We start from the raw sequence: 5,000 nt of genomic DNA on the forward strand, positions 1-5,000 counted from the left end.
ATGAAATCCTTGGCTAGGAGTTACCTGTGGTGGCCCAGTCTCGACAAGGCAATTGAGTCTGTCGTGCAAAATTGTACAGCGTGTCAGTTGACTCGGAAACAACCTGCTACTGCTCCCCTGGTTCCATGGAAGTGGCCGGTTCGAGTTTGGCAATGTGTGCACATGGATTATGCAGAGAAGGACGGTGTGTACTTCTTCGTGTTGGTAGACGCCCACTCGAAGTGGCCCGAGGTTTTCTCTACATCCTCTACCACCACAAATAAGACTATCGAAATGCTCAGTCATCTCAGGCATATGGTCTTCCAGAGGAGATCGTATTGGATAATGGCCTGCAGTTTGTTTCTGAGGAGATGCATCACTTCATGAAGAAGCATGGGATTCAGCATACTCGTGTTCCTTGCTATCACCCAGCGTCGAATGGGGAGGCAGAGAGATACGTTTATATACTAAAACAAGCATTGCAGGCAGGCAAGATTGAGCCAGGGAAATCACTTCAGCTGCGGTTGTATAGTTTTCTATTCTCGTACAGGAATACCCCCCACACTGTCACTGGTCAGACCCTGCCGAGTTGTTCCTGAAGAGGACACCACGCACTCGTCTGTCCCTTCTTCACCCAAATCTGGCTCAGCATGTTGAGGAGCACCAAACCAAAGTAAAGCAGCAGCATGATGCTGGCCGCTCCAAGACTCGTGGCTTCCTTCCAGGCGATCTGGTACTTGTGCGCAACTTCAAAGGGAAGGATAAGTGACAACGTGGTACCGTGATTTTGCGGATAGGTCCCTTGGCCTACCAAGTACGAGTGGGGGAACGCATGTGCCAAGCCCACATCAAACCCTCCCGTGTAGGAAGTGATACCGCTAACTTCCACCACCACCTGTCTTACCAGTACCTAGTGGTGTCACCCCTCCCAAGTTGCTCGAACCTACCTCCCCAAGACCTTTGGACCCAGGGCCCACTCCTATTCCTGAGTCCCCCTCGCCTGCAGCCACCACTTCGTCACCAGACCCACCTAGACGGTACCCAAAGCGTTCACTTAAGCCAGTAAAATGCTTGGATTTGTGATGATTGAAACTTTGTTGAACTGCTCTTTAAGGTTTTGTACTTTGTTAGGAAAAACAATTCTAGGAAGGGGGAGATGTAGTATTTTGGGCCTTTCTTGTTCAATTGCCATATTTGGGCATGCCTATATACAGAAAGCCTCGTGCAAAAGTTTGTCTGTGTTGGGGATATTAAAAGCTGTGAGTTGTTGTGTTCAACTTCGTGTGTCTCTTTTTTTTTTGAGTGTATTAGCTACGAAATATTACAATACTGATGACATGTACATGTATGACGCAAAATTGGCTACGACTAACATAGTTGAACAGGCAAGCTAACCACTGCAAGAAACATTGGTGGTGTTGGTTAACTTACCCCATTACATTGTAACTACATGTATGACAATTGGTCATATCCAATTTTTTGTTTTACATTACATGGGTGCAGGGATGGCACAGTGGTGAGAGCACTCGCCTCCCACCATTGTGGCCCAGGTTTGATTCCTCGGCTTGGCTTCATACATGTATGTGGGTTGAGTTTGTTGGTTCTGTGCTCTGCACCGAGAGGTTTTCTCCGGGTACTCCGAATTCTCCTCTCCTCAAAAACCAACATTTGACTTGTGTTAATTGTTAATTTCACTTTGCAGTGTCCCCAATTAGTGCTCCAGTGCTAAATCTACTATCTAGACACTTAAATAAAGTTCCTGTTTCGTTTTCCCCACCAACACAGCTCTACAGTTCTTTAGAATAAATAAAAAAATAGAAATAAACAAAATAACAATAATTGCTAGGCTGCCCTGGAAGTGGGAAACAAACAAGAAAGTTTTCGTCTGTTTGCACTCAAGGCAGACTAATGTTAACCTTGCAAAATACAGTGAAAAGAAACTCTTTATCCTTGTGCCAATGAAATAAATAAACTGCAGTTAGGTTCACTGTGGCAATCTTAGGGCGCATTCGATTGACCGTATTCCGAAATAGGAATACCTGGAATAGAAGTCAGAAATCCTTCGCTTTTATGGAGATTCACGTTAAAATTGTCAAACAACTGCTAAAATGCTGTTTTAAACCTATCTTTATTATTCTTGTTGCTTCAAAACGCCAAACATACAGTTTTAAATCATCACTCCACATATTCTTATTCTGGAATAGGGTCAATCGAACACACCCTTAGTCTCTGTAGACCATACTTAATCCTTGGATATTCCAGTTCTGTTGCAACATACTTGAAAAAAATAATAATCCAGCTGATTTAACACTCATAATATTCAGCATGAAATGTGACTTTGATTGCTAATAAATTATGTCATTACCAAGTTTGAAAGTATTGTCTGGGAATTCAACAGCACCCTTGATTACTGGCAAACATTTGCTGTTAAACTTGATAGTGATACTTGTGTTTTTATTAATAGTTATTCCTAATGGGTTTTCCTTGTTCAAAACAACTATGCATATTCTCTTAGCACAATCAAGCAATGTTTCATCACAGTAAAACAAAAATCAGTTTCACCTCCACCAAAGCTTCACTGGAAATTTCAGAAGGGTCAGTAACAATGCCATCCGGGCTAGCAACAAGAAATCCATGGTTTGCACTTACAATCAAACCAGGAAGAGCAACTTTAAATCTTTTCCCTTTTGTTTCTATAGACTTATGTACTCATTAATAAATTCTTTTTCTCTTGGCAAGCCTTCCTTCATTTTGGAGGTTTGACCCTGCTCTCTGTAGTTGAGAATATCTCGTACTGCTTTAGTGGGAGATGTGCTTGTGGTGCAAATTCCACTCATTAGTTTCAGATTGTCCCATAGTTTTCCTTTCAAGTTCTGTAATCTCATTCGGACTTAAAAGGAGCCTCTGTTTAATTTGTTTTGCTTTTACATGTATATGAATGTCATCAAGGCTTGGGGGGTGTACCTTGATGGCAGAAATCTGAAAACTGAAATGTGACATGTCAGACTGAACTTGACTGTGATCCATGTTGGTGTAGTTGTGGTCATGCAATAAAGCAGTTACTGATTCTTTTTCAGTTTTCTGTGGCAACAGGAGCCTTAACCTATTTTTTTTGGACAGTTTTCAATTCGGTTTCCTTTACCATAATTATGAAGGTGCATTGTATGTAGTTGCAAAGCCTTGTGTTGTTTAAGAAGTCATGCTTACGTAGCTGATGCTGCTTGTGAGTGCGTGGGCTCACTGGGAGGGGGTTCCTTTTCAATTTTAGTCTTCCCATGCTCATGTTTCATAAAGTGGCAGTGAGAAATTGGTACATTATCAATCTTGCGCTTGTGTGGAATATTCCATTGGCATGGTTTTGATGTACAAGATATCGTGTCTGCTCCTCCTGCCTGGAATTTAAAATATTTCTCAAGGGCAAACAAAGTTGCTGCCACATGATTACTAGGTCCATCAATACCTGCCAGACATCCCTTGTAGGCTTTGACTACCGTATTTACTCGAATACGTGCCGCCCTCGATTAAGCGCCACATCTGGGACAAAAAAGTGAATAAGCGCCGCCCTTGAATAAGCACCGCACCGCCGATGCGGCGCTTATTCGAGGAATTCCGTATAACCAGGAAAAACACTATAAAACAATTTTAAAACAGCATCGACAATTTATTTTCCTTAAATGTGATGTTCTTTAGTTCAAAGTGACTGTATTTCTCTGCTTGGGCGGTAAGCTCTCTTTCCAGAATTCTTGCTATGCAAAGCTCTGATGTAAACTGAACGTTGTAAATTGTTCAACAACGGGTTTTTTTCACCACGTGTATTTCTCTCGTAATTCTAGATTTACTATCAGTTTAGTATCAGTTTCATAGGTAAATTAACAGATAGAAAGTGTACCGTTGAATAAAAATATAGAAAAAGTAAATTTGTGTGGTACAATGTTTAAATAAGCGCCGCCCTCGAATAAGCGCCGCACTGTGGTGTGAAAAATTAAATAAGCGCCGCAGCGCTTATTCGAGGAAATGCGGTACTTGCGGGCCAAGTGAATCCATAACTATGAAACAGCTGTATGCCTTGCTCTTCTTCATGGAGGGAAGTAGCTGACTTTTAACATAAAAGTGGTCATTTAATTTTTTGACATTTGATGGACAAAACATGCCCCAACTTAAACAATTTGAAGCCTTTTACAAGGGGCTTCGCCGTTGAAAGTTGCTTCTTGGCATCACACATTTTAATCATATATTTCCAAATGACTCCGTAATTAATTTGCGGAAGGACGCTTCAATTTTCTGAAAACCCGTCATTCGGTGGCTGGCATGATTTTCCTGAGAACAACAAGTTTTGCCTTCTTTTTTTGCTACATTTACTCCATCTGGATTTTGAAGCTTGCTTAGGTGAAGGCCACCACTAATGTAATCTTTAGCCCCGAGACATATAAAAATAACGAAGGAGAAATGAGTAATTATCAAAAGAAATTTTAACAGGGAAGAGCTCTGTTTGTGAAATACATGTATACCAAACCTAAAATACTAAAGGATTCGTTACATTAAGTGTACATAAAATAGTGTCTTCATTCCTAACCTCTGAACCAAATCTTCTTTCTTCCCTGTTGTCTTCGCTCCTTGACACAAAAGCGATCTTTGAAGTTGTTTAACTTTACATTCCTCTGGTGAATCTCTGGGCAGTGTTGCACCTGGGATGTCTTCCTCAGAAATTGGGATGTTACAGTACCTCGTTTTCATTTTCTGAAGACCTTTTAGATTCAGAAAAGCTGAGTGAATTTAAATTTGCTGCAATATTACACTGATGACTATTGTTTGTGTCTACCCAAATGATCCCAGGATGCGGCGCACACTGCAATCCGTCCCCAGCCTCCTCACGTTTCTGCAATTGGTTTTTTGTAGCCAAATTTGTTAGAACTCTTGGTTAACGCAAATAAAAAGATTTCTTTTTCAACTTTCTTTACCAGAACATATAATTTTGCATTTTTCTCCATATCTACTTAAATGTTTTGAAGTATTTTGTGAAT

The 5,000-nt window shown here is 40.9% G+C and overlaps 1 long non-coding RNA gene across 4 annotated transcripts in view; it reads left to right on the top strand.

The window, feature by feature from the left end:
- LOC138012784 (uncharacterized) overlaps positions 1-5,000 on the top strand; it is a 70,432-nt gene that overhangs the window by 15,315 nt on the left and 50,117 nt on the right. The window lies entirely within an intron of this gene.

The sequence above is a fragment of the Montipora foliosa genome, chromosome 8, assembly GCF_036669935.1.
Source record: "Montipora foliosa isolate CH-2021 chromosome 8, ASM3666993v2, whole genome shotgun sequence".
NCBI lineage: Eukaryota > Metazoa > Cnidaria > Anthozoa > Scleractinia > Acroporidae > Montipora > Montipora foliosa.